The sequence below is a fragment of the Gossypium raimondii genome, chromosome 1, assembly GCF_025698545.1.
Source record: "Gossypium raimondii isolate GPD5lz chromosome 1, ASM2569854v1, whole genome shotgun sequence".
NCBI classification, from domain to species: domain Eukaryota; kingdom Viridiplantae; phylum Streptophyta; class Magnoliopsida; order Malvales; family Malvaceae; genus Gossypium; species Gossypium raimondii.
In genome coordinates this window covers 31,339,782-31,353,002 of record NC_068565.1, presented here as the reverse complement: position 1 = coordinate 31,353,002, position 13,221 = coordinate 31,339,782, and the positions used below count along the sequence as shown (strand labels likewise).

Here is a 13,221-nt window from a genome sequence, read left to right as displayed (position 1 = left end):
CGATCTTAGGCCTAGTTGAACTTGTACTAGATATATCTAACTAAAAAAGAGGGAAGAAAATCATAAGCTTTTCGATTTACCCTAGGGAAAATGATTATAAAAGCAAAAGAAGGAAACCATAAAAGAGAAAGAAAAACAAAAGAGAAAAAATAGAGTGTTGGAGCTGGGTAGAGATAGGAAGAGGAAGACGAACGTAGTCCCTCTCAGCCACCACAGGACACTGCATTGCTAGAGTGTGGGCTGGATAAGCAGAAGCTATCTTCCCGATGTTTTTCCATTATTTCTTGATTACTTATCGTAAATTGATTTGATGGAAACAATATTGATTAATACTTTGGATTTGAATTTTAATTGCCAACCGATGAGCTAAATCTCATAGGGTTGGGATTACTTCATGAAACTATTATTTTCTTTAATGAATGAAGCGTAGATCTGCTCTAATACACTATTTCATTCAATGTTTTTTTTTACAAAATTACTTGTTTGCAAACTCTAGACACAGATGGATGTACAACATGTTCATTAAGTTAATTTAATTCTGACAAGGTTAGGTTAATTGATTGAAATTCAATGATATGAGCGAGTGTTCGACATAATACTTGTAGCACCCTCTAGACATATAGAAGTGTTCATACGAAAAGAAAACAAAACAGTGTCAGGTACCATGCTAAAGACCTATAAACATATATCGCTTAAGGTAAGGTAATTTGAGGTCTTATTCTTGAAAGAAGCTGGACATTTTAGAACTCTTCTAAGAAGTAGATTGAGTATGGTTTTGCCGAGGCATTACTGTCAGTAAAGGTAGATTCTTAGTAATCTTGACCTTTCAAATCAACATCGTAGACCCTCTATCCTTTGCCATAGTATATTCGCCATAGCATTTTTAGTTGTTTATTTGTTCATTTGCATATTATTCATGTAATTATTCTTGAATTTGCCATTGCGTTCTTATTCTAGTTTTGTCATAGCATTTTCCATTATTTATCAGTTATTCATATAACACACATTATTATTCCTTCAAATTACTGTTACATTCTTATCATTATTTTTGTCATAACATTAATCATACTTCATTATAATAACTGAAACATTTTATACCTAACCAATCCCTGTTGAGACGATCTCATTTATCACTTATTACTTGATTCAACGTGTATACTTGCACAATTCGCATATCATTTCACACGTGACAGGAACCCTGGCTTGAACTGGACAGTCCTTCTGAGGTAATGTTTCTTCATTTTAAAAATGTGTTAGTTTATCAGAATTGACTAGTTTATGGCTTACCTTAAAAGATTTTTCAGGATTTGGCTTTTGAGGAGCAGAAGTTTCAACTCTCGTTTGAACTTCCTCAGCTACCTTAGGCTTTAACGTCTTCCTACTCCGTAAAGTGACAACATTGTTATATTCTTTGCTTGAAACTCTTGGATTTTTAGTATTGCTAGGGAAAACACCTTGCGGTCTATTCGGGAGCTTAAAGGCTAGTTGACCCACTTAATTCTCCAAATTCCTCAACGTTGCTGCTTGACCTTTGATAAGTGCGTCATTGATAAGTTGTAAAAGTAACATATTTTAACCTCATTCTTAATGCATTTTTGGATGATTAATAATGTAAATCAGTGAATTTGATGCTCCTAATCCTTTAATTTCATGTTTTTATACTGAGGAGAGCATTTGGGAGCGAAAGGAGCGAAAAACGAGCCAAAATTTGATGAATAAAGCTATTTTTGAGATCCATACGACCTGGGCATTTCCACACGGGCTGGCCACAAGCCCGTGTGAGCCACACGAGTTGGCCACATGCCCATGTGCCAACCCGTGTCGATATCGTACCCTGTTTCCCAAATATGCGAAAAAACCCAATTTTTAGGTTTTTTGAGCATTCTAAAGTCTATACATATCAATTAGAAGAAGATCTAAGGGAGGACGCAGAGAACATTGAAGAAATCACTTGAAGAACACCATCGGAGCCAACTTAGAAGCGGATCTCTGTCAAGATTGAAGATTTCCTTTTAACTTCTTTCTAAATTTTATTGAATTTCTTTATGCCTTGTGGTTTTTCAGACTTTGAGATGTTTTCATTTAGATTTCTAAACTAAATTCCCTAGATACCTAGGGAAGATGAAACCTATGATGAATCTTATTATTTGATTTTTGATTTACATGATAAATACTTGATTCTTTTTCTCAATTATGTAAGCTTATTTCGTGTTTTAATATTTTTGGGATATTAATTCATGTTTAATGTGCTTATTTCAGTGGAGCAAAAGTCCCTGTTTAAACGTAGATCTAGAATAATTGAGTGGAGTTGCATGCAATCCTAGAAATAGGATGACATAAATCTACCAAATTAGAGTCAAATCTAATAGGAGAATCCATAGATCGAGTTAATGTGACGATAGGGGTTTTAATTAGAAAGAGATTTCAATTCATCAACCTAGAGTCAGCTGTTCTTACTCTCAAAAGTGATATTAACATAATTTAGGGATTTCTACGGATAAAGACACAAGTGAGTAAATACTTTAATTCAGATTCAGAATAATAAGTGAAGTCTAGGTGGATTCTTTCCTGGGTATTGTCTTTCTCTTTGGTTATCTTCGATTATTTCCTATTTCATTTTCTATTGCGTTCTTAGTTAAATTAGATTAGTAAATTTAGATTAAAAACAACCATCTCAATTTATCGGTTAAATAATAGAAAACTGGTAATTACTAGTACTTTTAGTCCTCGTGGATACGATATTCCCTACTCACCATAGCTATACTATTGTTCGATAGGTGCACTTGCCTTTGTCGTAATTATAGTTAGTTTGGTGACCATCAAGTTTTTGGCACCGTTGCCGGGGACTAAAATATTCGGAACACTTGATTTTTATTAATTTAGGCATTTTTCTTTTTATTATATTTTTATTTTTAGTTTAATTTTTGTTTGCTAATTTTTCTTTTATTTGCTTATGGTAGGTTCCCTTAGTTTATGACTAGAAGAAACCCGTCTAGACCGTTATTATTTGACAGTGAGATTGAAAGTACAGCTCGCAGAAATCGTAGAGAAGTAAGGCAGAGTCGAAAAAGTATAGTAGACGAGCAAGATGATGTTATTATTATTACTGAGGAGATGGATGATAATCAGAATAATTAGCTACCTCCTGCTGTTGTTGTGAATCCTGCAAATCCAAATCCTGCTCCTCGTACTATGTACGATTATGCCAAGCCCACCATAACTGGGGCTGAATCGAGTATTGTGAGACCCACTATTGCTACGAATAATTTTGAACTAAATTCGAACACTATTCAGATGGTACAAAAATATGTTTAGTTCAATGGTTTGAAAGACAAAGATCCAAATACTCATTTGGCTAATTTATGGAAGTCTGTGATACTTTCAAGATAAATAGCATTTCTGACGACGCCATTCGCCTACGGTTGTTTCCCTTCTCATTGAGGAACAAAGCTAAGCAGTGGTTGAATTCTTTACCACGAGGTTCTATCATTACATGGGATCAAATGACCGAGAAATTCCTACTGAAGTACTTCCCACCGGCTAAGACAACTAAGTTGAGGAATGATATCTCTTCATTCAGATTGTCTTAGAGACCCTATATGATACATGGGAGAGGTATAAGGACTTACTGAGACGGTGCCTTCACCATGGGTTACCTTTATGGCTACAGGTTCATACCTTCTACAACGGTTTGAATCCATCAACTAGACAGTTAATCGATGCAGCAGTCAGTGGTACTCTGAACAATAAAACACTTGAAGTGACTTATGAGTTTATAGAGAAGATGGCACTGAATAATTATCAGTGGCAAGTCATGAGGACAAAGCCGATGAAAGCAGCCGATGTTTTTCACTTAGATGCGGTCACCATGTTATCGAATCAGGTAGAAATTTTAAATAAAAAAATTGATGGTTTATATGGTTCTACGTAGGTAAATCTGGTGATGTAGTGCGATACGAATAGAGGAGGAATGAATAACCCAGAATACTTACCCTATAGTTCTAGCACAGAGAAAGAAGAAATCAACTATATGGGTAATAATTCTAGGCCTCAGAATAATCCTTACAGTAACACCTATAATGTAGGTTGGAGGAACCATTCCAATTTCTCTTTGGGTGGTCAAGGAAATCAAAGAGCACAACCCTCTCCAGGCTTCCAACAACAACTTTACCAGTAAGAGAAGAAGCCAAACCTTAAGGAGATGTTGACGAAGTTTATCTCGGTGTTAGAAATCTACTTCGAAAACACCGAAACATCGCTTAAAAATCAACAGGTGTTGACTTAAAGGCTCGAGAACCAAATCGATCAACTTGCAAATTTGATTTCAAAACGACCACAAGGTAGCTTACTTAGCAACTCTGAAACTAACCTAGAAGAACGGCTTCATGAAATTACTATTCGTGATGAAGAAGGGTTAGTTGAATCTGAATCAGAACTAAGGCAAGAAGTTGTGGCAAGTAACGGTAAGGTCGAGGTAAGCCAGAATGAACAAAAACCGGTTAGTAAAGATTATAAACCTTGAGTGTCATATCCTAAGGCGACGAAGAAAGACCACACGAACGAATAATTTGGTAAATTTCTTAAACTACTGAAAAGGTTACATATTAACTTACTGTTTATTGAAACTCTTTTGCAGATGCCCAATTCCGTTAAATTTTTAAAGGAGCTTTTGACGACCAAACGGAAGTTAGATGATTCGTCACCTGTGGAGCTAAATGCAGTGTGCTCAGCCATTTTGCAAAATAAACTACCCAACAAATTGAAAGATCCAGGGAGTTTTACTAATCCTTGTTTAATTGGTATTTTAAATATTAATAATGCTTTGGCTGAATTAGGGGCTAGTAATAATGTCATGCCCTATAAAATGTTTAAACAATTAGGTCTTGGGAAACCCAAACAAACTAGGATGATTATTTGATTAGCAGATAGAACTATTAGATTTCCTAGGGGTATTATTGAAGATGTACTTGTGAAAATTGATAAATTCATATTTTCAGTTGATTTTGTTGTTTTAGACATGGATAATGATAGTGACATACCTTTCATTTTAGGATGACCCTTTTTAGCAACTGCCAAAACTACTATTGATGTTGGTATAGGTGAATTAATACTTCGTATAAGTGATGACACGATTACACTCCAAGCTCATGATTCTGTTACGACATCTAGTGATCGAGATAATTATACGAGTTCTGTTAATATGAGTAACCTTGTGGCTCAAACTTCTTTGCAGGAAACCCCTCGAAAAAACGTAATGGAGCCACGTTCTAGTCCATGTGATAGAAACAGAACGCCTCATGAAAAACGAATGTTAAAGATCGATGAACTAGACGAATGAAGGACACATGTCAAGGAGAAACTGAGAATACACGATGCAAAGCAAAAGCACCGCCACGATGAGCAAGTGGATGGAACAAATAAATTTAAGGTTGGAGACAAGGTACTACTTGATAAAACGAATCCTCGAATTGCCACTTCAGAGATTAATGCAAACGGATCAAATCCCTTTACGGTACTAAATGTCTTTCCATATGGTTTAATAGAGGTAACTCATTCTGAATTCGGTACATGGTAAATAGCACTTGACTTAAACCTTATGTTGATAATAAAATTGATAATGAGAAAGAGGAGTTTCGACTCCGTGAACCACCATGACCGCGCGAATGCGAGGTAAGTCGAGCTTAGACTTTAAACAATCGCTTCTCGGGAGGCAACCTGAGTGTTAACACTGCTAATTTTCTTAATTTTATTTCATGATATTTTTAAAATTAATCAATTTTAAAAATTAAAAAAAAATTTAAACCCATACGGCCTGGGACACACCCGTAAAAAGGGGTTCGACAGTGAGTTGCACAGCCTGGTGATATGGCCATATGACCCACACGGCCTAGACACACGGGCGTGTCCTTGTCCGCGTGGATCCTGAGACTTAATTTTTTTAAAATTCGACTGTTACATGGCCAAAAATAGTCCACACGGGCGTGTGACACGGCTATGGGGACCACACGGTCTGGACACACGGGCGTGTCCTAGGCCGTGTGAAACTTGGAGCTAATTTTTTTTCATTTTAAAATCAAGCCAGATAGTTACACAGTCAAGGCACACGACCGTGTGCATGACACGATAGAGCCACACGGGCGCGTGGGCTGTTACATGGGTATAGGAGAAGCGAAGGAGGTTGCACACGGCCGTGCGACACAGTTGTGTAAATACTGGGGTTGTATTTTTAAAATGCACACGTGCTGAAAACACCTCACAGGGGCGTGTGGCCTAACACGAGCCTAAACACAACCGTGTCACCCTTTTTAAAGCAAACCCTAACTTATTTTTTCTAAGTTTGTCTTCTTCCTCCCCTCTTCAACCCTAGCCGCCGACTTCCCTTGACCCAACTCCACTCCCCTCCGGCCACCGTCGTCATTTGTTCCACCGTCTCCACCCTTACCCTTCTCCTTGTTTTCCCTTTCCTCTTCCATTCGAACCATGCACGAGCTAGCCCCAACCGACCTTCCCTCCCACGGCCTTCTCCTTCCTTCATTGAACCCGACCCCTCTTCTTCTTTCTTTTTCTCTTCTTCTATTTCTCCCTCACTCCACCCACCGCACGCCTGTCGACCGCCTCGCCCTCGTCGGCTCATCGCCGTTTATTCTGGCACCCCCACCACTGTTTGCCTAGTTTATTTTATTTATTTATTTATTTCTTATCTATTATTATTAGTTATATTATTTTTCTTTATTTTTTATTTTTTATTATTGTTATTAGTCATTTTATTTTTCTTTTCTGGTTATACTTGTTTACTGTTTTTCTTTTAATTTTTATTAAATCATTTGTTACTTATTCTTTTTGTTACTGTTTTAGATTATTATGATAGTTATTGTTCTTCCTTGGTTTATTATATTAAATTATTTGCTCGCTTATTCTTTTAATATTATTATTGTTCTTAGTATCCTAATTCGGTATTTCAAACTTTCTATTCTTCTCAATAGTATGTGATTTTATTTTTCTTATTACTGGAATTTCATTAGTTTATTGTCGTTTTAGGTTTCCATTTCATTTCGTCTTTTTATTCATTATTATTTTTACATAATTTATTTTAATAAATAGTTTTTTAGGAGTCAATTCTCTATTTTCAGCTGTTTGAATGTTGCTACGCATCTTAGGATGATTCTTAGTGTCGTATTTTAATTTACACGACTGTTTCTCAACTTCTTTATTCATTTAGTGATGCGTATTTTATTTTATTTTCTGATAGTGAATTATTTTAATTCAACCACACCATGACCAACACTCGTAGCAAGTCCAAGGTCGCCATCCCTGCTTCGAAAAAGTGGAAGACACCTGGCGTGACCTCCTCCTCGAGCACCTCCGCCGAGGCCCACCACCCTTATGTCCAATTTTCAGTGGGTCCCCAAGAGGACTTATTTCAACTACTTCGAGTGCGACCACTCGGCTTAGGCCGATGTATTGATTGGGTTGCTTTAGAACAGATCTAGTTAGCTGATCTTGTTCGTGCTTTTCTTGCCATAGCCCCGTGGGACTAGTTCTTCTCTATCATCGATCCCACATACATGGAGTTAAATTTAGAGTTCTAGTATACATTCACTCTCCAGCAGGTAATGATGACTCATGATGAGTTGGGTACCATCACTTTCAGACTCGGTGGCTTGGTGCGCCATATGAGTCTCCCTGAGTTCGACTCTGCTTTAGGACTATACACTGGGGAGTTTATGAGTGTCGAGAACTTCTTCCACCTACATCGGCACATCCACTACTCACTATCTAGTTGTTGGACTGATCTTAAGGCGAGTATGACACCTTATGACACGAGTCACACGAAGCCGACTTTTCTCCCTCTGGCTTTACGGTATACTCATGCCCTTTTAGCTTATACTTTGACTAGTAGGAGAGAGAGCACCGGAGTCGTCAGTACTACCGATGCCTATTTTTTATGGAGTATGACCACTGGGCATATTTTTAATTTAGCTTACTCCATCGCCCTCGGTTTCCACCATCAGGCAGACCGCAACAAGAAGGGTCCTATTTGTTTATGCCCTTATATGACTAGACTAGCTCGACACCTCAGTCTCCTCGACACACTAGAGCAGTCCTCTACGCTTACACTCGCTGGCCAGATGTCCCCACAGGGGATATCGAGCATGAACCATATGAGAATGATCGAGTGGCTTCGTGGACTATATCCTCCTCAGTACCGATTAGTTCATTCCAACTTTCAGAATGAATCCGAGGACTTCACTGATAGTGTCCCTTTCCATCACGAGGACCCACCCATCCTCCACCTTCGAGTCACCGTCCTGTTTCTTCTGCTTCTACTTTGGCAGACCTCTCCGAATAGTTCACTCGCTTCGAGCAACACTGCTTTCAGAGATTCGACAATACTGACGCAATATTGCAGCAGATCTATCAGCATCTCCATATCTCTTCCTCAGCACTGATGACTCATGACACCGACGCTTCTGATGATGAGGACCATTAAGTCTATTTGTTTTATTTTATTTTATTTTTATTTTTATGTTTATTGTTATTTTCTTAGACTTATTTCGTGTTTATCTTTTGAACTACATTTTTATTTTTATGGTTTTTTCTAATCAAGTTTTAATCACTTAATCTTCTTCACTATTTGTGTTTATTTTCTTATTAGTTTGCTTGGAATCATGAGCTATATTTAGATATAACTACAATTCAACTTTTCACTATTCTAGGGATTTCATCCAACATTCAGGCCAGTTTTAGTTTTCTCCCTCTCTTATGATATTCTGTTTATACTGTGATTATATATGTTCGTACATTGAAGACAATATACATCTTAAGTGTGGGGAGGTTATTTATATAATTATCAGAAAATCCCTGAATTATGTCTTGTGCTTAAGTAATTTTCTCATACTTCTGTTAGAATGATTTTTTATCGATTTGTGATTTTTATTGATGTGTTTTGAATTAAATTCGTAGATATTTGTGCATCGGTTGTTTTAAACTTTAAGACATGAGAAAATCAAGCATGATAAGTTTATTTTCTCAATTAAAAATTTTAGGTTGTTTCCCTGAATTGAGGTATTACCTTGAAGTTTTAAATTTACAAGTTTGACATAAAAACCATAATTTTTTGTAAGATTTTGAGCCTTTAGATAATACATTTTTCTTGCTCATTTCATTATTGGTTATGAATGTGTCAATTTGATTTTTTATTCTAGAACTTGCCTCGGTTATGCATGTCAAGACCACACTTTTGGTTTGATATACTGAGATGATAAAGACACTTAGGTTTTAACCCACTTATCCCATAAAAAGCCTACCTACATAATTAACCCTTAGTGAACCCCTTTGAGCCTAACACAACGTTTCTTGATTTACCCATTAATGTTAACCCATAACTCATTTTTTGCCCATTAAGAATTTTTCCTATTTTATTGACTCCTTTTTTATCGAGATTTGATTTGGTTAATTGCCAAATTAAGCCTTTTGTTTAATTTGTTGAATTATTTCTTATTTAAAAAAAAGTATAAAAAATACATATCTATTGAATATAATTTAGTTCTATGATAATTAAGCTTGAACAATTAAATTCATATTTTAAGAAGAAGCTCATGTTATTTTTGAACAATTTTCGATTGATTTAATTGTTTTTAATTCAACATTTGTTTATTTTTCTAGTTTGGTAATGTATCAATTCAATCTCGATTTTAACCATCTTTTTCAGCCTTTCTCCACACCTTTAACCTAAGCCCCATTACAACCTCTTAAACACCTTTTGATTTGTGTATCATCTTATTTTATAGTGGTGGAGATTTGATTTTCATGCAAGTCTATGGTAATGACTTTCATGTTTGACTATTGAGTGCTTATTCTTGAACCTTAAATACTTTGAGTGATTTAAGTGAATATTTAGTGAGGATGTTGATTCTTGTCGATTTTGAATTAAAGATAATTAATTAGATAAGGGGAAATACTTATGTTTTCATGCGTTAAAAATGTTCGACTTGGATTGTTTGAATTTTTTGTGCTCTTTTAGTTGAATTATCAATGTATGATTATTTGTGAATTATGACGAAACATCATTGATGAGAATTACGAGTTGAGAAAGATTAACTTTAATTATGAGTTGAGGATTTTGCTTGAGGACAAGCAAATGCTTAAGTGTGGGGATATTCGATAAGCTATAAAAGTAACATATTTTAATCCCATTCTTAATGCATTTTTGGATGATTAATGATGTAAATTAGTGAATTTGATGCTCTTAATCCTTTAAATTCATGTTTCTATACTTAGAAGAGCATTTGGGAGCGAAAGGAGCAAAAAAGGAGCCAAAATCAGACGAATAGAGCTATTTCTAAGATCCATACAACCTGGGCATTTCCACACGGGCTGGCCCTATACCTATGTGCCAGCTCATGTCGATATCGCACACTGTTTCCCAAATACGCGAAAAAACCCAATTTTTAGGCTTTCTGAGCATTCTAAAGTCTATAAATATCAATTAGAAGAAGATCTAAGGGAACATGTAAAGAAGATTGAAGAAATCACTCGAAGAACACTATCGGAGCCAACTCATAAGTGTATCTCTTTCAAGATTGAAGATTTCATTTTAACTTCTTTTCAAGTTTTATTGAATTTCTTTATATCTTGTGGTTTTTTTGACTTTGAGATGTTTTTATTTAGTTTTATGAACTAAATTCCCTAGATACCTAGGGAAGATGAAACCTATGATGAATCTTATTATTTGATTTCTGATTTACATGATAAATACTTGATTCTTTTTCTCAATTATGTATGAGGGAAGATGAAACCTATGATGAATCTTATTACTTATTTTGTGTTTTAATATTTTTGCTATATTAATTCATGTTTAATGTGCTTATTTCAGTGGGGCAAAACTCCCAGTTTAAGAGTAGATCTAACATAATTGAGTGGAGTTGCATGCAAAATTAGAAATAGGACGACATTAATCTACCGAATTAGAGTCAAATCTAATAGGGGAATCCATAGATCGAGTTAATGTGACGATAGGGGTTTTAATTAGAAAGAGATTTCAATTAATCAACTTAGAGTCAGTTTTTCTTACTCTCGAAAGAGATATTAACATAATTTAGGGATTTCTACGGATCAAAACACAAGTGAATAAATCTTTTAATTAAGATTCAGAATAATAAGTGAAGTCTGGGGGGATTCTTTCCTGGGTATTGTCTTTCTCTTTTGTTATCTTCAATTATTTCCTATTTCATTTTCTGTTGCATTCTTAGTTAAATTATATTAGTAAATTTAGATTAAAAACAATCATCCTAATTTATCAGCTAAATAGTAGAAAAATGGTAAGTACTAGTACTTTTAGTCCTCGTGGATACGATATTCCCTACCCACCATAACTATACTATTGTTCAATAGGTGCTTGCCTTTGTCGTAATCATAGTTAGTTTAGTGACCATCAATCATTCTTCACCATGTATGCTTTCAAATAGTTCTCCAAACTATTGGAAGATTCAACTTACGATGGTTTATGAACTTGCTAAGTGAACCTTGGTGGTTGATTCGGTCTAGTATGCATGTAAATGTTGTTAGGACTTACTCCTTGGTTACTCCATGAGAAATTTGGATGGTTTTGCCATAAAGGGTTACAGAAGTTGGACTGTCATCCTAGCCGACTACTGTTTTGATTATGATTTCCCATATAATAAAAGGACGCTGGGTTTGATGGGCAATTTTCAAATGAGTGTCCATCTCCACAGTATACATAAGAAACATTTTCAAATTGACTGTGTGGCTGGGCTACAACATTATTAAGATCGTTAGTAGTAAAATTTTTAATTATTGAGGATATAGAAGATGCCTAAGCTTCAAGTGAAGTGAGGGTATCAACTTCATGTACTCCTTCTACTCGTCTTCCTAAGGCTGCTCGGTTGGTTGAACATTGATAGTTATTATTGGCAATTCTTTCAATAATCTCGTAAGCCTCATTGTAAGACTTAGAAAGGAAGGCTCCATTTTTCGAAGCATCCACTGTCGTTCTAGTATGAATGTTGAGACCACTATAGAAAGTCTACATTTAAATGCAATAAGGAATGCCATAGTGAGGACACTTCTGTAATAAATCCTTGACCCGCTCCCATGCCTCTTATAAAGATTCTTCGTCAAGGTGCTGAAGTGAAGTGATTTTATTTAGGAACTTTGCAGTCAGAGATGGAGGGAACTATTTCATGCTCGTGCTCTATCTCTTGAGGAGTATGAAAATAATCTCAGTCTTAAGGCATCATTGGTCACCCTGACTAATTTGAATGAGTCACTTACTTCCATGAACAAGCGAGGGTGAAGATGTGGATCTTCAGTAGGCATCCTACTAAATTGACCCATATTTTGCAACATTTGGAACATAACTGGCTTTAGTTCGAATTGCAATGCCTTAATTTTGGGTCTGACAATACTCAGATTGAGCTTGTTAAAAAGAGGAATGACATATTATCGAATGAAACAGTTTCTGTCATCGACAACCATGATCGAATTGTGAGCATTATAAGCAAATGCTCCTCCTTGAACATTGTAACACCCATATCCCGTTTCTGTTGCCGAATTAAGGATCAAAGTGTTACAGAATCAAACAGAACAATTTATCTTAATTCAAAACATTAATTTATAAATATATATCAATTCATAGAATAAATATTCACATGAGCCTTAATTCAGGTTTACAAAGCCCTAAATTAGTTTGAAAGTAATCAGGGATAAAAAATGAATCAAAACGTGAATTTTAGGAAAAAGTTAAAAATTTGGAAATAATGGTCACACGGCCGTTGGCTAGGCCATGTGACACAGCTCAGACCATGTGAGCATTCGAAGTAGGGACACATTGCTGTGTCCCAACCTATGTCATAGACCATGCAATTGACTAGCTTGGCTGACTCGACCATTTCGCAGGCCGTGTGCTAGCCAATGTAACCTACTGACTTGAGACACACGACTGTGTCTCAGCCCGTGTCTCAGACCGTGTGAAACCTGCACCAAAACTAACAAAGCACACACGGCCATGTGGGGTGACCGTGTGTGGCAGACGTCCGTGTGACAACTCATGTCCCAAGCTGTGTGCTTCCAAATTAACCCTTTAAACAAGCTAAAGTCAACCAAAACTTACACATCAATAGACACCATTTCCACAAGCATTCATAAGACCCAAACTCATTACAAGCTTGCTTAAAATCAACCAAATCAGCCATTATATAT

General features: G+C 36.0%; 2 non-coding genes across 2 annotated transcripts; one reads left to right on the top strand and one right to left on the bottom strand.

Moving 5' to 3' along the window:
- Positions 1-3,551: 3,551 nt before the first annotated feature.
- Positions 3,552-3,654, bottom strand: LOC128033030 (small nucleolar RNA R71). Its single transcript, XR_008189370.1, has one exon. It is a non-coding gene; the product is annotated as a small nucleolar RNA R71 (small nucleolar RNA).
- An 8,414-nt stretch (positions 3,655-12,068) lies between these two features.
- Positions 12,069-12,175, top strand: LOC128032708 (small nucleolar RNA R71). The gene has a single exon (XR_008188987.1). It is a non-coding gene; the product is annotated as a small nucleolar RNA R71 (small nucleolar RNA).
- The last annotated feature ends 1,046 nt before the right edge of the window (positions 12,176-13,221 follow it).